This window comes from Megascapheus bottae, chromosome X (assembly GCF_031878675.1).
Source record: "Megascapheus bottae isolate mThoBot1 chromosome X, mThoBot2.hap1, whole genome shotgun sequence".
Lineage (NCBI taxonomy): Eukaryota > Metazoa > Chordata > Mammalia > Rodentia > Geomyidae > Megascapheus > Megascapheus bottae.
Window position 1 is genome coordinate 28226406 of NC_143547.1, and position 26842 is coordinate 28253247.

General features: G+C 40.7%; 1 protein-coding gene and 1 pseudogene across 1 annotated transcript in view; one reads left to right on the forward strand and one right to left on the reverse strand.

The window, feature by feature from the left end:
• LOC150040652 (uncharacterized) overlaps nucleotides 1-26842 on the reverse strand; it is a 109832-nt gene that overhangs the window by 74073 nt on the left and 8917 nt on the right. The window lies entirely within an intron of this gene.
• On the forward strand, nucleotides 7454-7963 carry LOC150040654 (chromobox protein homolog 3 pseudogene; annotated as a pseudogene).

Sequence of the window (26842 nt, forward strand, 5' to 3'; positions counted from 1 at the left end):
CAGGGGTGGGGCCCAGCCAAGGGCCTGGGGTTTGGGAGTTTCTGGGAGCTCTCAGCTATACCAGCCCAATTGGTTTCCCTGAGGCAGGTCACAGCTGAGGACATGGGCTCTGAGGGCAGAGCCATGCCTTTCTAGCTCTCAGAGGGCGAGCTCAGCCCCTGCTTGTCTGCCCTTCAGTTCCTAGCTCTGTTTCAGCTGCTTTGGCTGAGAATCTTTCTGTGACTTGGTGGGGAACACCTTGGTGTTGTCTTGCTAGAGGCTACCAGCAGGCAGGAACCCCACTTAGGTTTGGTTCAGTTAGATGCTGGCTCGCAGAATCACATGCACCCCTACCCGCTGTTGTATGGCAGGGTTCTTAGCACTCCTCAGTCTCCAGTTTCAATGGCCTGGGAGAGGAGGCTGTTGGGCAGGTGAGAGCAGGGACACCTGCGTGCCCTTTGGTGGGATGCTGAGTCTTAGCGCCCTCCTGCCTGTCAGTCTCCAGTCACAGGCCTGGGGGAGGGGGCTATTTGGGGAAGGGAAATTATTCTGAATTCCTTACCCCCCTGCCCTTGTCAGTCTTTCTTGGGCAGGAGGGTTCTGGGTTAAGTTCTGTAGCTCACCACCAGCTCTGTTTTCCTGATGGATTAGGGGGAACCCGCTGGAGTACTTGTTCATTGGGGTTTGGCTGTGAGCTGTTCCTCGGTGTTAGAGGGTGGTACGACTCCCCTCTGGTCTATGCCACCATCTGCTGCACGGGTTGGGTCTGTGTGGGTTCCTGCATCTGGATTCTGCCGCTTGCTGGAGTTGCTGGAGTTCCAGACTTCCAGGACTCCAGTAACTTCTGCTGGAGATTTCATGGCTTTCTTTGTCTGGATTCCGCCACTTGCTGGAGTTGCTGGAGTTCAAGGCTTCCCGGGCTCCATGGCCTTCAGCCTCGGATTTCGCAGCTTGGAGCTGGCAGTGAGGGGTGGGGGAGCGGTCCTCCCATTTCAGATTCTTTGCGAACATTGGATATAAGCTTTGTCTGGATTTCTACTCCAGTTTGTGTACTTCTCCTTTGCTTCTTAAATTTATAGTTGTGGATTTCTCAATATAGTTGCCTGGTAGGATTCCCTGATTCTCTCTTTTTGTGGGATAGAGCTAGGCTGGGTCGCTATTGTTTCGGCGCCATCTTTTGACCCTTTTCCCTTCCTTTTAAGGGGTGATCATGGACAAAGATCCACCTTATAACTCAAGAAAAGAGTGTCTGAAACTTCAAAACATGAAGTATCTTCCTATTAATGCTTTCCTAGAGGACCTATTTTGTCCTATGGAGACAGGTAGATGTAAGGTGTCAAATACCAAGGAACCTTAGTAAGTGTCGATATAGATTGGATCACAGGATTGCAAATAAAAAAAGAAGGATATACTCATGTATGTGCAGGGGTTGCGATCTAGCCTGTTTTATAAACTGAACAAATTATAAGCTTTATGTGGGGTGTAATGAGAGTTGTAAACCTGATCTATTCTCCCTATCTTTTCCATTACGACTTCCAATTTTCAATGTGGTTGGTAAAGAGGCTTACCTGGGAGCCTCCCTTGAATTGATAGTATCTATTTGACCCAGGTCAGTCAAATAAGATGTATTGTCTTAACCATCTTATTTACAACCCTCAAATCTTACACAGGTCAGTATAGCTTTTAATCCCTTGTTTTCTAAGTTAGAAATAGCAAAGTGTTCCAAGGCAAGTGGAATGGAACAAGGATACCTACTTTGAGGAACGCTGAAATGTGAGGGGCACTTCCTTTCTTGGTCTCTAGGCACAATGAGTACGGCCTTACCTGTATGGGAGTGGCATCTCATGTCACCTGCACCGCCACTGGTGCCCAATGTTGTACCAGTCCTGGAGGATTGGTTTCAGTCCACATGTGCTGATGACATTGTTGTTCCTGAAGAGAAGATGTTGGCTATACACCTTGCAAATATTTCTGCCAAGCTTCTCACTTCATGGTGGCTCAGACGCAGATTAAGACATGAGAGGCACACTGTTAATGAGCTGCTAACCTCCACACAAGACGCAGGTCCTGAAAATTTCCCAATTTCCCAAGAGGTCACAGTCGGGTGATGATGCTTATAACACAGGGGCCTTTGCAGATCATCCCAGATCCAAACTATAGCACAATGTCTACTTCACATGAACTTTAGATTTTTATTGCTCTATTTTGAATTTTTAAAACCATTTTTTGCAATGAATTTGGAAGTAGGGCTGGTTCTGGGTCTTGGTGACCTCACAGTATAGGATAAAATTCTCAATATTGAATGAGTTAGCCAGATGCAGGTGACTCCCACCTGTGAATCCTAACTACTTAGGAGGATGAGCTCTGATGATCTTGATTTGAAGCCATTCCATCCAGGAAAATCCATGAGATTCTTACCCCAAATGAACTTGAAAATACCACAAATGGAACTGTGGTTCAAATGTTATATCAATAATCTTGAGCAATAAAGCTCAGTGACAGAGTACAATCCCTTATTTGAGCCCTCATTACTGGCACAAAACACACCAAAACACAAAAACACCACTTTTGTGTAAACGTGTCCTTTTCTGTTTCTGTGAGAGAACCAATAAAAATATCCCTTGGGGTTGGGAGTTTGGCCCAGTGGTAGAGTGTTTGCCTAGCGTGCCAGAAGTCTTGGGTTCGATTCCTCAGCACCACATACATAAATAAAGATGGAAGTGATGATGTGGCTCAAGGGTCGAGATCTATCCTTGAGAAAAGTCTGAGGACAGTGCTCAGGCCCTGAGTTCAAGCCCCACAACTGGCCAAAAAAATACCCTTCCAGAGAAAATCAAATTTTAGACACCAAGAAGTAACACATAAACAGTCATTTTACTATAGTGCTACGAGATTCACTCTTCCCAGTAGTTGAAATGGTGACAATTTATGGGTAGAACAGTTATTTTATTTATTTATTTTTTATTGTATTTAATAAAAGGGTAACATGATATTTGCCAGATAAAAGGTGCATTAATTCACATATATTGATACCCTTCCACATGTCTTGGTCCCATTACCCTCCCCCCAACTCCCCTCTTGGTTTTCCCCCCTTCCCTGTCCAATTTCAAGTAACCAAATACAAATGTATCTAATATATCAGATAACAAAGTGAGATATTGTGTCAATATGAGATAAGAAAGGAACAGCAAAAGAGATGAGATAACATAGCACATTAAGGACAGCAATCATTCATTATATGGCTTTTGTTTCAATATCCTAGGGGTCCATTCAATTAGCTTCATGCTATATGGGTAGAACAGTTATAAACCTAAATCAGAACAATCTATGTAACTTACAAAGGGAACATTGCTACAGTTTTAATTCTTTTGCTTTATGGGCTAGGAGAGGGACAAGGTGGATACAAATATTCTCAGCACAATTCTTACTTTACAGATGGATGAAAATGAGGCCTGATTTCAGCTAGTTATTCCCTGAAGGAGAAATGTGACTCTTTGAGGCAAAGGAAACCTCATATTGGAAGTCTCTTAAGTGACATTCTCATTTTGTTTTGTTTACTGTGATGCATGTGGCATGTTAGGCAAGTTCTCATCTGTTCAGTTAATATATATTACAAGTGGTAAGAGAGATTTCTGTGCTACATTTTAATTAGCATGTATTACCTCTATATTGCATGGTATTTTCTCAAAAACGTTTGTGGTTACACATTCTGTCACACTCATGATCATGCACAAATCTATGTGTGCAGACTGGAGCTTGAAACCAGGCCATGTGCACTGTCCCTTATGCTTTTTTCCCCTTACGCACTCTATCACTTGAGTTACAGCTGCCCTTCCAGTTTTGTACTGGTTAGTAAGAGATAAGTATCTCATGGAATTTTGTATACAGAGTAGCTTTAAACCTCAGTACTTAGATATCAATCTCTTGAGCAATTTGGATTATAGCTATGAACCATGGAGTTGATGCTATTTTTTAACTTGCTTAATATCTCTTCAATACCTCTTGCACATATTGTCATAATTTTGCACACTATACAGGTGGAAATGCTCACACTCATCTAGCATATAGTCCTGTTATCATTAAGTAAGGCCATAAATTACACTCTTTTGTTGTGTTATTAACACTAGATAAAATGCCAAATCACCAGGATTTGGAGCATTTGCTAGCCCTGTGGGTTCAATCTGTAATCCTAGCTACTCAGAGGATTGAGGGCTGTGATTCCAGGGAAGCCTGGGCAAGAAAATCCATGAGAGACTTATTGGTAATGAACTACTGCAACAAATCTGCAAGGAAGCTGTGCCTCTGTTCAAAGAACACTGGCCTTGAAAGAAGTTTAGGGACAATGAGTTCAGGAATTCAGAATCAACACAAAAAAATCTCTAATGTTGGCATATATTTGAGTAAATAGCTTAAAGAGGTGCTGTATAAAAATTATTATGAAGCTGTATTAGAATACATGTATCATATAAATGTGTTGTGTAAAAATTAGTATTTAACCATGCTCATTTTAACACTTACTGAAAATTACAATAATAAACAGTATATCATTTGCACAATAAATGTACATACCCAACAAAGAATTAAAGTAAAAATTTGTGAATCCATAAGATAATCAGCAACAATTCACAAATAACTACCTACTCACAAACCCACCTAAAAATATGAACATATACACAGCTTACACTCACGTGCTTATAAATGGGGTCATGAACCTGGACCTGCATAGTGCGCATGCGCGGCTGGGGGGGGCGCGCTAGCGTTTTCCAAGGTGGGCGTGGTCTTCTCAGGCAGTGCGGAGCACTGAGGCAATTGCCGCCTGGCTGTCGGCCGCGCGGCGTCTCCAGAGGTCTGAACTTCAGTGGGTCGTTTGAAGCCGCGGGCAGGGAGAGAAGAGCGGTGACCAGGGGCTGTGTGGGAGCGGGGTTCGAGTGGGGAGGAGACTCTCTTCTGGCGCTGCGGGCTAGGCCGTCGGGGTTCCTGTCAGGACCCCCGGATGGCAGCAGTAGGGGAGAAGGCGGCTCGGCCCTCGGCCTGGAGCCACTGGGGTGCGGCTGGCTCTTGGACGGAGCCGCGGGGCGGTGGAGGGGAAAGGATGTCCCTAGGCCGCGTGGGGACCTGGGTCCCCTCAGCGAATGCACCCCGAGAGGAGGGAGGGTCGTGTGGGGACGGGGAGTGGAGACATTGCGTGTGCGCTGATTCTGGGCCTTGGTCCTCCACAGACGCCGCCGGCGGGGGGCGCAGAGGCCTAAGGGCTCCCGAGATCTCCACTGGCAGTGCGGGTGCCGAACACGTTGTCGCCTGGCTGTTTCCCGCCTTGCCGAGTCCACAGGTGTGGTCCTCACGTGGTTCTTTGAAGACGCCATCAGGTAGAGGAAACACACGGACAATTAACACTTAAGGAGCACTTTTTTTCTTTTTCCTTTTGTCATTTTCATGTCTCGAAGTCCTACATGGGCATTGTTCCTTAAGTTTTTTTCTCCAGGATAGTGGGCCTTCTTCCTCCACAGACATTGCTTCCAGGGGCACTTAGTGGAGCCATGGTCCCCACGCGGCCTAGGGATTTCCTCCCTCCCTTCCCCTGGCACTGGCTGGCTGCTCTGTCCAAGAGATAGCCACCCTCCAACAGCACCAGGCCAAGTGCCACAGCCCCACTCCCGGTTTCTGGTGGTTAATTGGACATGTGTCTCACAGATTTTAGTTCCCACACTGGCTTTCAACCACGATCCTCAGACCTCAGCGTCTTGAATAGTTAGAATTACAGGCATGAGCCACGAGTGACAGGCCAGATAGTGATGTATGAATCCACTTAGCTTAGATAGAATATGACCTTTTTATTGATGGAAAAAATTGACTTTTAGACTTTGACAGCTTCTCTTCTATAACCTACAAGTGAAATTTGATGAAAGACACAAGTGTATAATTTTGTCTTTGTCTGGTATTGCTTTTAGGATAACTCTGCAATCTTAAAATACTCTGGGAATTTATGCCAATTAAGAGTAAGAGGGCAAAGACCCTGTGTGCATTTAGGAACTTGAATTTTAGGAACATCTCCCCATTTGCAGAACTGGTCACAATGGCTCACTCTGCATAATTTGTTTGCACAAATGTAGTTTTCCCTGGGACAAGTACTCAAGCCTCCTGGCTTCCAATCTGTGAACAAACATGTAGATGCAGCAAGCCCGATAGCTCTACTTTGAAAGGCCTCATGGCAAAGCAAATCTGTAGGTAGGTGTGGAACTAATTTTGGAGAAGGATCCTACCAAATCTGACTAGGACTTATAAGCCTGTATTCAGGCTATTTATACAAATCCTGTGGCTTTACTGTAGACTCGGACATTTTATAAAGGGCCAGGCAGGGTTGTCTATGTGACTAGTCCCCAATAACATCTCAGGAGCTGAATTTCTATCAATCTTTTCTGATAGATAACATTTCTTTCCTGTTTGTAGGCCATATTGCTGCAGGAGTAGCACATTCTAGTTGGCACTACTAGAGAGGTGACTTGGAAGACTGACAATATTAACAAATAACTACTCCTGCTCCAAATTATTAAGGTTGGTATAGTATAATGTTTTCTATCTTTTTATTCTTTACCCTTTTATCCTTGAACACCTGAACATTGTTTCTTGTAGGTAGTTTATACTATTTTTAAAGATATGTTTTATGGAATGGGAAAAGGCTTCAAGGTGCATAGAATCTGTCTAGCAGATGGTAAAAGGAAAAATATTTTGGGGATATTCTTTCATTCATCTATTTTGATCATTTTACCTGAACCAAAATGATGTGCTTAGGTGTAACTTCTTTTTTGGTGGAATATGTTTTAAATTCACACCTTCCTACTTGCTTAGCCAGTCTTTAGCACTTTTGCCACTCTAAGTCCTTTACTTACTACTTTGGAAATCACATCTACCCACTTTTTTCCTGTGCTTGCTGCAAACTGAGCATCACCAGATCTCAGTCTCCTAAGTAGCTGAAATTAAAGTGTAAGCCACTGGCACCTGGCAGATTCTAATGTTCTCATATCTTTTGCTTTCTGCCTGTTTTACTGTTTCTCTTTCCTGCTTTCCTTTCTTGTCCTGGGAGATGTATTTATATTTTGACTTATTCTTTGTTTTCTATGCACCTTGCGTGTTTAATAGACATTTTAGATATGTAAATATAGGAGTCGATAGTCGTTATTATAGTTAATGTTTAATGTTGGTTCTGGGGTTGAAAGTCAGACTGGTCACTGTCCCTGAGCTCTTCTTGATCAAGGCTAACACTCTGCCAATCCTGGTTGTGATTCCAATGTCAATTCGCATTAGCACCCTTTCAGTGTGTGTCTGCTCCGCTTTGTTTGTCTATTACCATGTTTTTTGATCTGTAGCCATGGTGAGTTGGGAAGTTTTACAATGAGTCTGACTGTTTTGTTTTTCAGATTGCGACCTGAAACATCTGAGGTGATTTATAGTAGCTCTTTACATCTTCAATTAAAACATGGCCTCCAAGAAAACTAGCATCCCCAAAACAAGAAAGAGACAGCATAGAAAACCTGAAAATGTTGCAGAAGGAGAACTTGAAGAATATGAAGTGGAGAAAGTAGTGGGCCAGCGTGTAGTAGCTGGCAAGGTAGAATATCTCTTGAAATGGAAGGGATATCCAGATGCTGATAATACTTGGGAACCAGAAGAGCATCTAAATTGCCCAGGTTTAATTGAGGATTTTCTGCGTTCCCAAGAAGATACTAGTGAAACTGGAGGTAGCATATCAACAGAGGATAGTGAGGCTAATGATAATGCAACAGGATTTACTAGGGGTTTAGAGCCCGAGCGCATTCTTGGTGCCACAGGAACTAGTGATGGATTAATGTTCCTCATAAAGTGGAAGGATTCAGATGAGGCTGATCTAGTGCTAGCAAGAGAGGCTAATATTAGATGTCCTCAACTTGTAATTGATTTTTATGAAGAAAGGATAATTTGGGCTCCTACAGCAGAAGATGATGCTTAGTGATAAATACATATGTATTTATATGGGTATTTATGTACATATATATATTTGTATATGTATATGTGTATGTATATATGTGTTTGTATATACATATATTTGTACAAATACATATAAACTTGGAGTTTTGGTTCTTTAATGGTTTGAAACAATAATTCTAATAAAGTCAAATTTGATATGGTGGATTTGAAAACAGTTACAAGTTTAAGATATTTTTGCATTAATTGTACTAGTTACTTTTAAGGGGTATAATAAAAAGTTTATGTCGTTTCTTCCTCTTTCAGAAAGGTGTATTTTTTTGTTTCGTGTATTTATTTACATTCAATAGTAGTTTTTCAATTTTAGACACATTTTTTTTATTTTTACTTAATCAAAATGACACCATCGTGGGATTGTTTGTGTGTGTGTATGTAAAATATTCTTACATTGTAGTTTATTCTTTGGGAGATTTTTAGAGGTGCTTGTCACTAATCCCTGGGACCTGCGTATGACAGGCAAGTGATGTATCAATATGGGATATTTCCGTTTCCTCCTCCCCAATTTTGTGAACCAGTTGTGGCTGTTCTGGTTCCTGCTAGGTAGCTAGATTGGCCTCAAATTTCAGATTCTCCTATATCTGTCATAGGTATATAACTGCAACACATTTTTTTTGCAATTTTCCTGAAAGGAATATTCATCACTTTTAAGAACTGAAACTTTTCTCTACTGAGTCATTTCTTTACATTATTTTAGAATCTGTATACTAAAAGCTCATGAATTTGGGGATATCTAAGACCCAAATAATGGAAATATAGTCACCTACTCACAACTTTGAATCTTTTCAACTCCTGGCATAAATGAATGATCAAAAGTTCATATTTAATGACTTGTATGCTTTTCAATTATGCCAGTTCATTCCTTACATACACATTTATTCACAGTATTGGATTACTGTTTCCTCAAAAGCCAGAAAATCAACTTTTTAGTAAATAGGATGTTACCTCACTGTAAATAATGGGGAACAGTGGTCAATAATATTTTTATATTCTTTAAATAAACTTAAAGAGCTGGGTGCTGGCTCATGCCTGACATTGTACATACTCAAAAAAAATAGATCTGAGGATCAAGTTTGTAGGCCAGATTTATTGGGACAATCCCTGAGACCATAATAAACAATTAACAGTTAAGCACCAAAAGTGTAGCTGTGGCTCAAGCTGTAGAGAATTATCCTTGACAAAAATCAACACAGTGACAATGTCCAGGCCCTGAGTTCAAGTCCCAGGACAATCTCTTTCCCTTTCCCCCCCTCTCTCACACATACACACACAGACTAAATTAACACTATCTTTCTCTGTGCTTTGAGCTCTTCTCTCTGATGCCATTCTTTCACTCTGATGGAAAAATTAGGAGAATAATTAGCCTTTGGTAAGCTGTGTGAAAGTGTTGGATTTTACTGTAACTTCTGGTATGGAACAGTGAAAGTAGGAGAAAATCCCTGGTGTATCTTTCCCAGTATCTCTTGCTCAAAAACACAATCCATCCTCCCCCAATTGGCTAAATCTTGACAACAGCATGGAGGAAGAATTTGATTCCTCACTATATACCTGAAGACTTGGGTAATGAGTCTAATCCTCACTCAGAATGTCAAAGTACTAGCAGCAATTGGGGATAAAATTTGTTAATTATGCCTATGTGAGTAACTGGTGTGGAAAAGGGTAAAATGCAAGCTATGGCTACCTGTTGCTGTTACTCTAAAGTCTTAAGAGGGCCTGGGGTCATTCCAGAGATGCACCGCTACCAGTGTTTGGGTCCTGGTGCAACTGAGGCTCCAGCCTGCTCTTGGTTGCTGATGCCAGATAACAGAAAGGAAAGTTTGGCCCCAGGCTGCCTGGTACCACTGCGTATTTTAGCAGAAGCATGGTGAGGACTCCCCTTTACTGGCTCTACACAAAAAACACACAAAGTCTGTAGTTAGTCTGTGATGACCCAAGTGTCAATAGTGCCTGTGTGGTTAGAATTGTGTTTCTATTGGCTGTGGTAGCCCATTCCTATTCTCCTAGCTAATGGAGGACCAAAGGTGGATGTGAGTAGGTCTATACTTGGACCAACACAGGCAAAATATGTCCTGCCCACAGTCTCCACCACAAGAAAGGAGCACCTGTTCAGATTGGAGGCAAAAGTGAATGAATGCCCCCTCAAAGTAAGAAAGACAAGGAAGAACAGGGGAGTGGCTGAAGCTCAGTTCCATTACCAGCTTATACATACTTCCTTACACACTAGCATGCAGACAAACACTCATGCTTAGTGATGCTTACCTCTTATTTCCTGGGAAGCATAATCCTACTTAGGGAATATTGGGAGGCTTTATTTAATGAATATGTAAAACAAAAGGTCCACTGCAACCTCACCAACATATAAGTTCAAACTACAGTAGACCACCCAGACACCTCCCTTTCCCCCAACAGAAGACAAACCTCATTGCCCTCTGCAGAGCAGCTTGTGATTCATTCCTGGCCTTAAATGGAAGGCTGATGAGCATAAGTTATTGCTGGACCACTGTGAAATCTAGCTTTCAAACTGTTCTTCACGTGTAGGGCAATACGGGCAGAAGCGTAATAGCCACGAGCCTCACAACTAATTATTTTGAGGTAGCATCCAATGGCAGTTAAAATTGATTCCTAGTCAATGGATCCTACATAAGTACTTTTCATCTCCCATATCCTTAACCAGGAAAGCAATCACCAGACCAAACAAATTTAAATTGCTGAATCTATGTGATTCTGCTGTGAAGTGGGATGGGTTGAGGTAGGCTGTTATCCTCTCTTTCTGTGCATTGATGAGAGTAGGCGGTAGAGTACACCACTGTACTCTGATTTACCCTGATAGATAATGCCAACAACCAGTAGAGTAAGAAAATATTTCCTCAGGTTGCTTTTTTCACTGGGATTCCGCCCCCCCCCCCCCCAGTCTCAGCTAGTGATTCCTCAGAGACATGAGATTACCCATCACTGCTTTCCCAAAGGTTGTCATCAGAAAAAATCCTAATGTGTTGAGGCCTTATTTAGTATGTCAAGACATGTTGCCACTGTACGTTGGTAGGGACTGTTTCCTTAAAAGGTGTTTTCTTCCAAGTATTATGTTTAGTTTTCATTAGCCTAGCTATTCATAGCACAAAATCAAAGATTTGTTGCTTGAGAACCACTCAGGAAATGATTTCTCCTGGCCCTAATATCATCAAAAGCAGGTGTCTGAACTAGAGGCTTATTCCAGGTGATGGATCAGACCCTTAAAACCAGAAAGCAAAGTGAGGGTCTGGAGTTTGGCCTAGTGGTAGAATGCTTGCCTAGCATTCACGAAGACCCAGATTTGATTCCTCAGTGCTACAGACATAGAAAAAGCCAGATATGGTACTGTGGTTCAAGTAGTAGAGTTCTAGCCTTGAGAAAGCCCAAGGACAGCGCTCAGGCCCTGAGTTCAAGTCCCAGGACTGGTAAAAAAAGAAAAAGAAAGCATAGGGAAATTGTGTCAATTCTTTATTACAAATCTCATAATTACTACGCGCACATGCATGCACACACACACACACACACACACATACAAAAGCACACATACACACATACATAAACACAAACCACAAACACATGACCACACACAATTCACAGACACACAGATTGTCATTGTGGAGATGCACTGTGTACTGGATTGGAAGCACAAGTTGATATAGAGAAAATTTTTAGACCTTATTCAAAATATAACTAAACCTAAAAGGACTGTAGTGTAGTTCCAGTGGGACAATATTGGTTTGGGATGTGACCTGCCACCTGCATGGTCTACAGATTTCTTCTCTAAATGCCCATGAGGTTTGAATTGGCAACAAGACAGGGGAGGAAATGGCCTCCTACTTTTTACCAGAGGGCAGGTCCCGAGTTATCATCCTTGGTGGTGCCACCAGGTGGAGAGGAAGGGGATGACAAGTGCATGTTTGGGAATAGGATGCAAGTCCCAACTGTGCTTACAGGCTTCTGCTGTGTGATTCAGGGTGAGGCAGTCTTGATTCTTCCCCGGTTATCCAAGGTTATCTAAGGGATCCAGAGTTGGTGTTTAGTGTGTATTCCCTTCTTGCCTGGTACTTTAGGGGTTACCATTCCCCTACAGTGAAGGAGGAAAGCATGAGTACAAGCAGCTTGGTGCCAAGAGGCCTTGTAGCTGAATCCCAGAAAATGCAGCCTGAGTGGGAGAACATGGCTTCTCCACCAACCTTCAGCCACCAGCTGGAGACAGAAGGCTGTAGCTAGAATTAATTTGTGGTGACAAAGTGTATTTTATGATGTCTTCTGTTATTGAAGCTGTGAATCTGGTAGCTGTGGTGAACAGTATTTTTCCTAGCTAACCTTGGGTCATAGGTGGGGGGACACGCTATGTGTGTTTGTTTGTGTGGTGATTTGTCAGTGTAAGGCCAGGCCATGCCAGAGCAGACAAATATACATTCAAGAGATATTCCTTCAAAAATAGTTGTGTCTAGTGGTTGTGTGGACTGAATTATAACATCTCCGACTGAAAGGAGGAATGCAAGGTTGAGCTGGAGCCTCCTGCATCACATCCAAGGCCCAGCACACCACACATTGGGGGACTTGGCATGGTGGTTCAACATTCCCTCAGATGGAAGCAGAAGGCTTGTCTAGAGCAATGATCAAACACTAAGGAAACATAAAAGAACTGCAGTGTGCATCCACTGGTGCAGTTCTGGGTTGTGAGCATACACCCGAACATCTCCCATCCCTGTATGAACCCCTCATTTCCCTGTGTCCTCCTGTCTGCCACTTGTCCCTCCCTGTGTGTGATAGGTTGAGTGGCAGCAGTTGGTGCTTGCAGAGTGTGCATCAATCAGGGCATCTGGATCCTTCACGGGGTTACGAGAAATGCAAGCTGCTGCATGAGCAAGCAGCTTCAAAGTTTCCTTCTTCCTGTCTCTGACACAAATATCTCAGTCAGCTATTTGCCATATGTCCTGAACAAAAAATATTCATCACTATCAAAATCTTCGCAAACCCATATTCAAAATTAAGACAAATTGATTTTCTTTAATTAGGTAAGTGAAACTCGGTGCACATTAAAACTGTCTATAGTCATCTATTCCTGTACAGAATATTGGAATCTGTATACTACAAGCTCTTTAATCCTGGAAAACCTAAGACTTGGCCTGTGGAAATGAAAGCAGCTTTATTCAAAGTACATGTAAACTAAACTGGCTTGGGTTTATAGCTCTACTTATTCTGCATATGAGTTCAACTTACAGAAGGCCTCCTGGCCACACCCCAAGCTACAACAAATCCTTTGATTTTTCTCTGCCATCCAGTATGGGAGTGATCCTTACTCTCATTTGGAGGGCAAAGGGCCTGAGTTGATAGGGTACACTCTCTCATAGTCTAGGCTATTGAGCACTCTTCAGGTAAATATGGGCAAAAGTATGACCCCAACTGTGCCATCTGTACATGACTGAGGTCCTAAGCCGCATGAATTCCTCCTGGCACCAGGCTAGCAATGGCCTTGGTTTGATCCTTGTTTAGTCAGAACATGGATTCTCTAGGTAGGAATGTGAGAGAAGAAAAATACTTGTTTAGGAGCAGTTTCAAAGTGCTAAATCTGTCTATATGATTCTGCTGGGAGGTAGAGACAATCTGAGATCATCTCTTAGTATTCACTGGATAAGAATAGTTGGTATACTATACCTGTGTATTCTGATTGAGCCTCCCTCTTGGATGACGCCAGCCACGAGTGAAGAAAGAAATATTTTTCCTGAATGCTTTGTGTCGTTCAGATTCTTTCATCAGTCTCAGCTAGTGATTCCTAAAGAAAGAGGCCGGGTTCCTCATCAACATTCTCTGGATGGCAATAGCTAGAAAAGGTGACCAAAGTCTGGAGATCTCACTGAATGTGTAATGACACAGTGGCATCACTGCTGTCTAGGGTTAGTGTTGTCAAGGTATGTTTTAACAAAATCGGGGATTTGAAATGTGAACACAGCTCTTGAAGAGAGTTGGTATGGCCTCAATCTCAACAAAAAAAGCAACTGATTGATCTTGAGACCTGGCTGAGGTAATCAATTGGCCAAAGGAGCAAGAAAGTAAAATAAAATTGCAGAAATCCCTAACCAGAGTCTCACTGTCTCCACACCTACACATCAACATGTTGAATGCCAATAATGATAAGAATACAATAAGGAACTTCTCTTTGGAGCATGACAGAGAGGTGAAGGCACATAAAAGGGGAAATTTCCCTGTTATTACTCAGCAGAGATATTCCCTTAAGGCAAATAATTTCTTTCTTTGCTTTTCTTTTTTAATCAGTAGTGAGGCCGTGCCCAGAGGCACTGTCTTTGAACTCATTTGCTCAGGACTAGCATTCTACCACTTTGAGCCACAGCTCCACTTCTGCTTTTTGATTGGCAATAAGAGTCTCACACACTTGTCTATCTGGTCTGGCACCAAACCATGATCCTTACATCTCAGCCTCCTGAGTAGTTAGGATTACAGGTAGGAGCTGCCAGCACCTGGCTCTATGGCAAATATTCCTAAAGATGATAATTTCATGTCACAAGTGTGACTATGTTCTAGAAACAAACCCAAAGTTTAAGAAACTCACAGGGCCTTGAGAGCCACTCATGAAAAGCATTTCAGGGTGTTGCATGAATAGGAGAGTCTCATAGGGTGATGGTGTTAGCAAACATTTATCTTAGCATGACAGGGTTACAGTAGACCTATGAAGTTTTTACTAGTCCAAATTTTCCCACAATATACAACAGTGATACTGGGCCCCACATTCCCAATTACGCCAGGGACCATTCAGAGACAGTAAAACAGGGAGAAACACAGAATTTTATAAGAGAATGGGAGGAAATAATTTCCATTTCTGTTCCTAAACCATTTTTGTTCCATTGGAGCTACATCAGTGCTCATTTTAGGTGGAGTTATAGTTTGAAAAAGATCTAAGAATTTTCTTTTGATAAATCGATGCCCACTCTGGCATTCCTTCAACATGGTATCATTAAATGTGTGTTGGTTTTTGCAGTTGTATTCTTCTTAGTATGTAAGATCTAGGACCATTATAAGAGATATACATAGTATGGATTTGATATTCCAAAATAAAATGTTAAATAAAATGTAAAAACAAAACAAAATCCCGAAACTTCATAGGACAAGGTGGGGTGGGAATGTAATCTTTCACCTGCATGGTCTAATGATGCCTACTGGGGACACTACAGGACCGAAATACACAGGAACTCTCTTCTGGAATGACTATGCCAGAGGGCATTGCCTCCTAGTAATTTGTCCTGTCACTTTGTCCAAAAGTCTGCTCCTTAGTTTTTTTCATGAGGAGGCCGCTGAATAAACATGAGTGGGATGACAATTGCTATTGGGAGCAGAATTAAAGTGCTAGATGAAGCCACCTGCTTCAGTTTTGGGTTCCTATAATCAGGCCTTCTGGGTTTATCTCTAGGATTCCACTGATGCCAGTAATTGGTAAGAACACCCCTGACCCTCCTGCCTAGTACAATTAGGGTCCTATATTGTTACTGAATGTGGAAGCCAGCAATTTGAGAAGAAAAGTATTTGCTAAGCCAAGTGGGGACAACTGATCTCAGCTAACACAAATGAGAGGGGGTTATGATTCCTGCATTGAGATGAATATAACACAAGGCACTAGAGTGTGGTGGCAGTCAGGGGGCATTTTGATTCAATAGGGCCTGTGTTGTTCACATGGAATTTCTGATGGCTGTGGTGCCCAGTCCTGGTATTCTAGCTAATTTGAGAGCCAAGGCCATTGTAGGTGAACCTTACTTTTACCTATGCCCAGGTAAAAAGTTGGCATGGCCTCAGTCTCCTTGCAATGTAACAGAAAAAATTCTCAGAGACTCTATACTTATTTTCACAGCCTCATCCTGCATTTTGTGTCCTTTTCATTCTTCTCTTATACCACCAATCTTCTATCATGGTCCTGAGATGAAGATTGTTTTTTTGTTTTTTTATTTTGTATTGTTTTGGGTTTTTTTGCCAGTCCTGGGCTTGGGCTCAGGGCCTGAGCACTGTCCTTGGACTTTCTCAAGGCTTAGCACTCTACCACTTGAGCCTCAGCACCACTTCCAGCTTTTTTTCAATGTATGTGGTACCAAGGAATCAAACCCGGGTCTTTGTGCATGGTAGGCAAGCACTCTACCACTAGGCCAAACTCCCAGCCCCGAAGATTGTTTTTATAATTTCTTTCTTTTGGGCATCTTCAATTTCAGGGTAAAAAAAAGGTATCCACGTGCTGAGCTTAGACTTGGAGGTCCTTTCCTTATCATCACCCTTCAATCATCTTCTGAGACTTTCTTGGGTTAGAACACTTGAACTGAAACGTCTCCCTAAGTGCACCATTGGTTTTCTAAGTGATTTCAATGATAAGCCTCTGCATTTGGGGAAAGGAGAATCACATTCTTCAAAACAAAAAACGTGACAAATTCTGTGTACTGATTGCTCAGTTCTATAATCCTAGCTACACAGGAGCTTGAGATCTAGGTATTTCAGTTCAAAGCCAACCCAGGCTGGAAAGTCTATGAGCCTCACATCTCCAATTAACCAGAATAAAGCTACAAGTGGAGCTGTGGCTGAAGAGGCAGAGCACTAGCCCTGACCAAAATGGAACACTATTACAAAAGAAGTTGCTTTCAAAGTTTCAGCCTTGGCTTAATCATTGTTGGAATACAGAAAAGCTACTGATATTTTTGTGGGTCATGGGGCTTGAACTCCACCTGGGTGTTGTCCCTGAGCACTTCAGCTCAAGGCTACCACCCTACCCTTGAGCCAAGCCCCACTTCCCATTTTCTAGAGGTTAATTGGAGATAAGAGACTCAGGTCCTTTGTGCCTGAGCTGGCTTTGAACCTTGATCCTCAGATCTCAGCCTCCTGATTAGCTAGGATTGAAAGCAGGAGCCCCAATGCCCGGCAAAGCTACTGATTTCTGTGGATTAGTTTTATACTCTCCTACTTCACTGAAGTTTCGGATCAGGTCAAGTAATTTGGGAGCTGAGTCCATAGGATTATTTTTATTAAAGAATTTATTAATGTTGATTTTACATCATATTTCAAATGACATATTTAACAAACAAGTATTCAAGAAGGGAATCTATATACAATCACGGGCACTTAGATTTTAGAACATAATTAAAATTATGTTTGTCATAATTTGTATGTCATAGATACACATTAATCTATGTAATAAAGCATTTTGTCTATAGAGTCATAAATTTTTATGTCTATGTAGTGGTGATTATATTTCCAATACCACGTCCATACCATTGCGTACACAAATATTGAGTACTCACTCTTGTACTGTGTGGACCTAATGGCCACATATTAAGGATGTCATGTGCCTTTTGTTCCTTTGACTTTGTCTAACACAACATGATTTGCTCTAAATTCATGCACTTCCCTGCAAATGCCATTTTTTTATCTTGTCTGTTGGATAGGGTCAATTTTTAGATTCCTGCATGTGGCTGCCCAGTTTTGGAAGCACCAATAATTGAATAGGGTGTGTTTGTTCCACTGTATATCTTTGGATCCTTAGTCAAATACAAGTTGACTATAGGTATGTGGTTCTATTTCTGGATCTTCTATTCTGTTCCATTGATCTTCTGGTCTATTTTTGTGCCACACCATGCTGCTTTTATTATTATGGCTCTACAGTAGAGTTTGAAGTCTGGTATTGTACCAATGTCTGGCATTGCTCTTTTTGCCTAGAATTGTTTTGGCTATTCTAGGTCTTTTCTTGTTCCAAATGAACCTTTGGATTATATCTTCTATTTCAATGAAGAATGTCTTTGGGATTTTAATGGGGATTGCATTGAATTTTTATATCAATTTTGGCAGTATGGACATTTTTATTATATATTGGTTCTCTCTATCAATGAGCATGGGATGTCTTTCCATTTCCTTGTGTCCTCTTTAATTTCTGTCATTAGGGTTTTATAGTTTTCATTAAATAATTCTGTTATATCTTTGGTTAAGTTAATTCCTAAGTATTTTATTGTTTTGGGGGCTATTGCATATGGGATCATTTTCTTTTTTTTTTTGTTTGTTTGTTTTTTTGGGATCATTTTCTTGATTTCTCCTTCTGTTTGTGTATTGTTGGCATACAGGAAGTCTATTGTCTTTTGCAGGTTAAATTTGTACCCTGCCACTTTGCTAAAGTGGTTTATTAATTCTAGGAGTTTGGCAGTGGAGCTTATTGGGTCACTCATGTAGAGGATCATGTCATCTGTGAATAGGGATAGTTTAATTTCTTCTTCCCCTATGTGGATCCCTTTGATGTCCTTCTCTTGCCTTATTGCTCTGGCTACGGGTTCTAGCACTGTAATGAAGAGAAGTGGAGAAAGTGGGCATCCCTGTCTAGTTCCTGATTTTAAGGTAAATGGTTTGTTCCAGTCTTTCTCCATTGAGTATAATACGGGGTGTAGATTTGTCAGATATGGCTATAATTATTTTAAGGTATGTACCTCTTATTTCTATTTATTTCTACTGCTTTCAACATGAATGGATGCATGTTGTATTTTGTCTAATGCCTTTTCCTGCCCAGAGAAATTATCATATGATTTTTATCCTTAGTTTTATTGATATGATGTATTACATTGATTGATTTGTGAATGTTAAACCAGCCTTCCATCTGTGGGATGAAGCCTACTTGATCGTAGTATATAATTTTTTAAATTTGTATCTGGATTCTATTGGCTAGTATTTTATTGAGGAGTTTTGCATCTGTGCTTATTAGAGAGATAGGTCTGTATTTCTCTTTTTTTTTGTTGGGTCTTTCCCTGGTTTGGGGATGAGTTTAATATTAGCTTCATAAAAGGAGTTTGGTATGGCTCCTTCTGCTTCTGTTTGTCAGAATAGTTTCAAGAGTATAGGTATTACTTCATCTTTCAAAGTCTTGTTGAATTCTGCAGTGAAACCATCTGGACCTGGGCTCTTTTTGGTTGGGATTTTCTTGATTGCTTCTGCTATTTCTTTGTATGAAACTGATTTGTTCAGTTTGTATCCCTTTTCATGGTTCAATGTGGGTATCCTATATTTATTTAAGAAATCATTCATTTCTACTAGATTTTCCTGTTTCTTTGAATATAGGACCTGGTAATATTTACTCATAATGGAATGAATTTGTTGGATATCGGTCGTGATTGTACCCGCGGGGTCTCTAATCTTAATTTGAGTCTCTCCTCTCCTTTTTTGATTAATCTTGCCAGGGGTCTGTCTATTTTGTTGACTCTGGAAAGAACCAACTTTTTGATTTATTACTTATGTGTATAGTGGATCTTATTTCAGTCTCTGATATTTCTGATTTTATTTTTTATTTCTGTCATTCTAGTTGTTTTAGAATTAATTTTTCTTCTTCCTATAGGTGCTTCAATTTCTTTTCTAGATTATTTACATGCTCTTCTTCTGTCTTTTTAATGTGGGCTCCTAGTTTGATAAATTTGACCCTTAGGACTTCCCCAATGCTGACCACCACCTCTTTTGTGCCTGGTCTGTGTGGGGTTCCTGTGTCTGGATTCTGCTGCTTGCCAGGCCTGGCGCTCTCTGCCTTGGCTTTCGCAGCTTGGAGCCAGCATTGAGGTGTTGGGGAGGGGTTTTCGCATTTTGGATTCTTTGAGAAGGTTGGATATAAACTTTATCTGGATTTCTTTTCTGGTTTGTGTACTTCTCGTTTGCTTCTTGCATTTGTAGTTGTGGGTTTCTTAAGATAGTTGGCTCGTGGGATTCACTGCTTCTCTCTTTTTTGGGGAGAGAGCTAGGTTGGGTCCCTATTGTCTCGGCACCATCTTCCCTCCCAGGGGTGTTAAATCTTGTTAAATGTTTTTTTCTGTATCTGTGAAAATGATTATGTGGACCTTGTACTTGATCCTATTGATATATTGAATTACCTTCCTTGGCTTGCACCAATTGAACCAGCTTTGCTCCCCTCGAATGAATCCTGCTTGGTCCCAGTGTAAAATTTCTTGAGGAGTTGCTGAAGTCAATTGGCCAGAACTTTACTGAGAAGTTTTGCTTTGATGTTCATCAAAGAAATGGAGCTACAGTTCCCTTTCTTTTTAAATTGTATTTTATTATCGGGATAATGTATAGAGTTATAGAATTACAGTTACATTAATCAGGAAGTGGGTACATTACTTCTTGAACATTGATACCCCTTCCCATGGTTTTTCCCACTTTCCCTCCTCCTAGTCCATCTCAAACATCTTATTTTTCCCCTTCCCTTTTTTATTTCAAATAAACAAGTAAATGTATATACAATATACCTGGTACCAAAGTCAAGTAAAGTTAACAACACGAGAGAAATGATAAGGAGGAAAAAAGAGAAAAAGAATAACTTCACATAGTACATTAAGAACAATAATCACAATGATAAATCTCTTGTTTTCATATCCTGGATTTCATTTGGCTTACTCTCATACTATATGCCCATATGTACATAGCTTTTGAGCTATTGTGATCTTCTGCTAGGAAAATCCTACATATATAAAATTATTACAAATGAGGGAAACCATGGAGCTTATGTTTTGTTGGGTCTGGCTTACTTCAATGAACATAAGGAAGAAGGAGAGTGGTTGAGATGACAGGTGGGGAGAAAAGAAGAAAAGGCAGAGTAAGAAGAGGGCAATACAGAGGAAAGAGGAAAATGAAGAGATAAGAAAAGAAGCAGAATTAGGAAGAGGAAAGGAGAAAGAGGAAGAGTGTAGGGAAATGTGAACCTGAGCTGTGAAACCAGGAAAAGGTTTTCAAGGTTGGAACAGGTTAAGAACTGGCCATAGGAAAATTAAAACAGACAGGTCTGTAGAGGGTTAAGCGACTTCATTGCTGGCACTTTCCTTAGTACTGCAAGTGCTGAGAGTTAGATCTTGAAAGCTAGATAGAATGTAATACATGTTTGGACTTTGCCTGGATTCAGTCTTCTTTCTCAGAACAATAAGGGAATTAATTTTTCTTACAAACTATCTTTTTTTTGCCAGTCCTGGGGCTTGAACTCAGGGCCTGAGCACTGTCCTTGGGCTTTCTCTCAAGGCTAGAGCTCTACCACTTGAGCCACAGCACCACTTCTGGATGTTTTCTATGAATGTGGTACCAAGGAAATTAATTAATCCAGGTCTTTGTGCATGCTAGGCATGCACTCTACCACTAGGTCAGACTCCCAGCCCACAAACTCTTTTGTCTCTGATTGTAATGACAGCATAGACAGCTGCATTTTCTGCATGTATCCATAGTGACCTACTGTGTATGAACTAAAATAAATATGCTGCTTGTGGGAACTCAGGGTCCAATAGCTGGTGATGCTTGGATTTCCTGGTTCCTGCTGCATCTCTTTCTCTCTATATATATTTTCTGTTTTTCCTTATTTCTTACGTTATGGTATCTCATCTTGCTGACTCAAGTTGTGGTTAACAATAAAGGAAAGGAGTGAGGAAAGAAACAGGAGAACAATGAGTACATATAACAGAGAAGATGCAGAAGGTGGAAGGAAGAAATACAAGAAGGAAGAGGAAAGAGGGAGAGAGGGAGCAAGGCTATTTTAACATCAAATACATCCCTTCTAATTTCCCCCAAAGAGAGCATGTCCCATAGTGATTGCCACTGGACATTTAGGTGTTAAATATTTAGCTGTTTACAGAATACAAACTTCTCTTTGAGCCATTTGACCTCCTGACTACTGGATAGGCTGTAATCTGTGAATTTTGGTTGAAGTTTCTATTCATTTCCATGTCTGGGATTCCTTTTCCAAGTCCTCACCCAATGCTTCATATTCTAGCCAACCTCTAGGACTAGTCATGGAAAAGTGAAAACGCCAAGGGTGGATATGGGAGACTTCATAGCTGAGTTTGACTCTGCTACAAAACACCTGTGAAGACTTTCACAAGCAATCCAATGTCTACTCTCTTCATTTGTAAGAGGTCTGCCTGCTCTGAAGTCATTACAAGATTTCTATGAAATACAACAAAACAAATAAAATAAAAATTCGAAAATACAGTAAAAAAAATTTATAAAATGCTAGTCCCACTGTTAGCACTCCCCTAGTCCTGAGGGCTTTTTCTGCTCTGTTGTATTGTGTATATGTTCTGTCTCCAATCCCACCCTTAGAGACAGAACCTAACAACACCATTCAATCCAATATGAAGAGAATGAATTTGGGGTCTTGTTTTGAAACTCATTTTTACTTTAGTGGCATTTTTCCATTTTAATCTATTCATTCACAGTCAGTGCTTTGTGTATTGGACATCAATGGGCTTTGCACCTTCCTGGTTTAGATACATATTCCCTAGAGTAATTGAGACTTTGCTCCCCCTACAGTGATGGTAAGGAGTTCACACATTGGGTTACTCAATATCTAATAGACTTGAAGGCTTGGGAAGGATGGTCTTTAGGAGTAATGTAGCAGAGGGGTTCTCTATTATTTTCCTGACCTCTTTGCCCAAAGGTAAGAGTCAGCTGGATTGGGAAGATTCCACAACTACAGGCTGAACCACATAGGAGTATAAGAAAGTATTTAGAGGTATCTATTTTCTTCAACAACACAAAGAACATCCATGTAATGAACAGGACAAAGCTTTTCATAGGTGTGCTCATCTTACCAGACATAAACTAATACAAACTAGAGGAAAAGAAACTTCCCTGCAATGTGTGTGCTAAAACTTTCTAAACTGGTGTATTCCTTAACAAACATAAGCCACATCAGACTGAAAATACTTTATATAGCCACAGTGGACACATCTATAGCATTCCATCAAATCTTAGGAGTCACCTGGGCTTAATACATAGGACTATATAAAATGAAGTTCATCAACATAAATTCTATGATATAGAATCAAGAGGTTCATTTTTGCCAGTTCTGGGGCTAGAACTCAGGACCTGAGCACTATCCTTGGACTTTCTCATGTCTAGAGCTCTACCACTTAAGCAACAGCACCACTTCCGGCTTTTTCTATGTATGTGGTACTGAAGAATTAAACCCAGGTCTTCATGCATGCTAGGCAAGAACTCTACCTAACTCCCAGCCCCACAAGTAGTTTTTACTATGTCTTGTACATAGCTTTTAATTTTTTGTATTTTTATTTTCATTTTTCCTTTGTCTCTCTTAATTTTCTGTATCTTGTGTTTTGTACACAAGACTATTCAGCCAGGGGAAGGGTAATGGAACTACAGAAACAGCAGGGCAAATGACATGCACTTGATACTAGGTTGGATATAAAACTTACAACTTGGGGAGAGGGAAAATAGTAGTGGTGAGTGGGGAAAAATGAAGGATGGGTTAACATTATATAAAAGAAAATGTAGGGCTGGGACTTTGGGCACTAAGGTACCTGAGACTCTTATCTCCAATTAGTCACTAGGAAGGGGGAAGTGGGGCTGTGGTTCAAGGGTAGGGCAGTGGCCTTCAGCTGAAGAGCTCAGGGTCAATGCCAAGGCCAAGAGTTCATGCCCCATGACCAACAAAAAAAGCACATTTTGGGGCCGGAAGTTGTGCCTAGTGGTAAGAGTGCTTGTCTAGCAGGCACAGAGACCCAGGTTTGATTCCTTGGTACCATATGCATTGAAAAAGCCGGAAGTGGTTGTCTCTCATCTCCTTTGCTGTCCCTTGGTTATCTCATATTGTTAAAGTATCTCACTTTGTTATCTGATATATTGAATTTATTTGTATTTGATTATTTGAAATTTGATAGGGAAGGGGGGAAAACCAAGACGGGTGGGGGGTGTGGGGGGGGAGGGAAATGGGTACCAAGACATGTGAAAGGGTATCAATGTACATGAATTAATGCACCTTCTATCTGGCAAATATCATGTAACCCTTTTTACTAATTACAATAAAAAAGGCAAAAAAAAGATTGTTTACTGGGGAATATTTAGAATGGGGCAGGAAGGACATAGCAAAGGCAGGGTAAATGGAAACAATGAGTGCATAAGTTATGTATGTAGTGAAATTTTTGCACCATTTACTTTGGATTTATTTCAATAAGCAACTTAAATTTTAAAAGGTATGTTGAGAATACATTTTGTGATAGGTGTTATTATATTTTGAAGCATAGTGATCACAAATAAAACTTTTACAGGGAGAAAGAAGAGTATTATAACACTGTGATCACCTGCAATGTTTCCTGTGGTTGATATTTAATGCTGATATAACAATCAGACCAGCACCTACCTCAGTGCTGTCACAATTACTATGAAGGATACCACATAGGTCACAATTCTGTGCAATCTACTGCATTCTCATAAGCTTTGACTATTTGCTGTATATATACGCATTAACCCCAACAAAATTACTGTTAGTAAATTTCTGTCATCCAAATTGGATAAAGAAAAGTAAGTTTTCTTGTCGTTTACAGCGTTCTGCCCTGAGCAAATTCAGATTCTTATGGGTTTTAGTTTTTTTCATTTCAAACAAAAGCATGGAGAATACAAGAAAGGAGGAATTGAACTGGAGATTAACCTTGATTTGGTATTACAAGGGACTGGTTTTTGAATTATTAAATCAAAATATTATATACAAATATAAAATAGATATGTAAATAACTACTTCTGATCTGCTCAGGTATAGAAATATTTCTGAACTCTGAGAGCTTTGAGATTAATAGTAGAGGATGGAATTCTCACCCTTTTAATGCACACATGTATAATTTGAATATGTTTTGATAAGTCCATAGTCAGCAGATTTCGAGTGGGGCACAAGGGTCCAATCCGTTTGTAGGTGATCCTGATGGCACTGGTCCTCTGTGCTGAAAATTTGTCTTTCAGCCTCTACTCAAAATAATAATGCACAGAAAAAGGAATGTGTGATTCATAACTTCAATCCTAGCTGCTTAGGAGTCTGAGATCTGATGATAGTTGTTTCAATCCAGTCTGGGCTAGAAAGTCTATGAGAATCTTATTAATGATTAACCAGACATAGGACAGAAGTTTACCTATGGTGCAAGTGGTAGAGTGCTAGCCTTAACTGAACCAGTCCAGGGATAGCAATCTGGCCCTTGGTTTAGCTGCCTAGCTAAATGTTTGGAGAGAAGGTTTCTATGTGAGGCCTCAGTCCACAGTTGTTCCGCCCAATGTTTTTCAGATTGTGGCATGAGATTTTTGCAGGTTAGTTAGACATTTGGGTCTCATGGACTTTCTGCAGGGTGAGGCAGTGTGAAGCTGAGCCCAGCTTCTCAATTCATGGTGGCTCAGGAGGAGATTAAGAGAATAGGGGCATAATGCCCATGAGCTAACCTTCTTACAAGGCCAGCTACTTAAGTTTGGCAATCTTCTACTTGAGTGACAGTTTTCCTTGTACTTTGTTCTGGTTAATTGGGGATTTAAAATCTCATGGGCTTTTCTGCCAAGTCTGGTTTCAATGCTCACTCCTGAGATCTCAGCCTCTTGAGCAGCTTAGGTTATAAACATGAATCATCAGTACATGGATATAGATGTTATGTTTTAAACTTTCTTGGCATCTCTTCGATACTTCTCTCCCAATGTACATTGTGTCATTCTCTCTCTCTGTAGCACACGCCACATGTGAGCGCACGCATGCATCCAAGCACGCACACGCACACACACACACACACACATATCAAGTAGCACTTTTGCAATTACTAGAAGATTTAAAGTACACTATTTTATTGTGCTTTTGACATTAGACAAATAGTCACATCACAGAGCTTTGGAAAATTATCTAGGCCCTGGCATCTCAAGCTATAATTGGAGGTAGTCAGGAGACTTAGACCTGAGAAGCACTATTCAAAGCAAACCTGGGCAAGAAAGTCTTATTTGTAATAAACTAACCAAATAAATCTGCAAGGGAACAAGCTGTGACTCTCTAGGTAAAAGACCTGCCTTGAAGAAAAGAAGCTCAGAGGCAATTAGTTTAGAGCCCTGAGTCTAAGATACAGGATCACCACAACAAAATTTTAGAACTTTGGCACATATTCTAGAAAATGTGTCATAAGGGCCGGGAGTTTGGCCTAGTGGTAGAGTGTTCGCCTAGCATGCACGAAGACCTGAGTTCAATTCCTTGGTACCACATACATAGAAAAAAGCCAGAAGTGGTGCTGAGACTCAAATGGTAGAGTGCTAGCATTGAGAAAGTCCAAGGACAGTGCTCAGGCCCTGAATTCAAGGCCCAGGATTGGCAAAAAAAGAAAAGAAAATGTGTCTTACATATGTACTTCTCAAAACTTAGTATTTTCATTTTAACATCTAATACTAATTACATTCTATAAACACTATAAAATAATATACACATAAAATCTTCACACCTAAAGTAGAAAATGAGGTAAAATTTTGTGAATACATAAATCTAAGTCTCACAATCACCAATAACATATAAACACACACACAAACCCAAACACATGAACATACACACAATTAACACTCAAAAAGAATGTCAGTGTGAGAGTGAATTGATATTCACTTGCAAAAAAAACTTTTCTACGGAAAATGTTCATACTAGTTTAAAATATAACTAATCCTATAAAAAAGACTGTGATGTAGCTCCATTGAGACAAAGTGGATTTGGGATGTGAACAGACACCTGCACAGTCTGCATATGCCAGCTTTGAATGCAAGATGTTATAACCATGCTGAAGGTCCCACAGGGTAACAAGAAAGAAGCAGAAGTGGCCTCTAGCAGTATGCCAAGAGACAGATGAAGAGATTCAATCCTGAATCTGTAGGTGGTGCCATCTGGTGGAGACTAAGGGGATGAAAAGTGCATGCTTGGGAGGAGGATTCAAGTCCCAACTATTGCCATTAAGCTTCTGTTGAGTGGTTCACAATCATGAAATCCACATTATCTTGTAGCTATCTAAAGATGTCAGAAGACAGGCAATATACCTCTCCATGTCCTGCC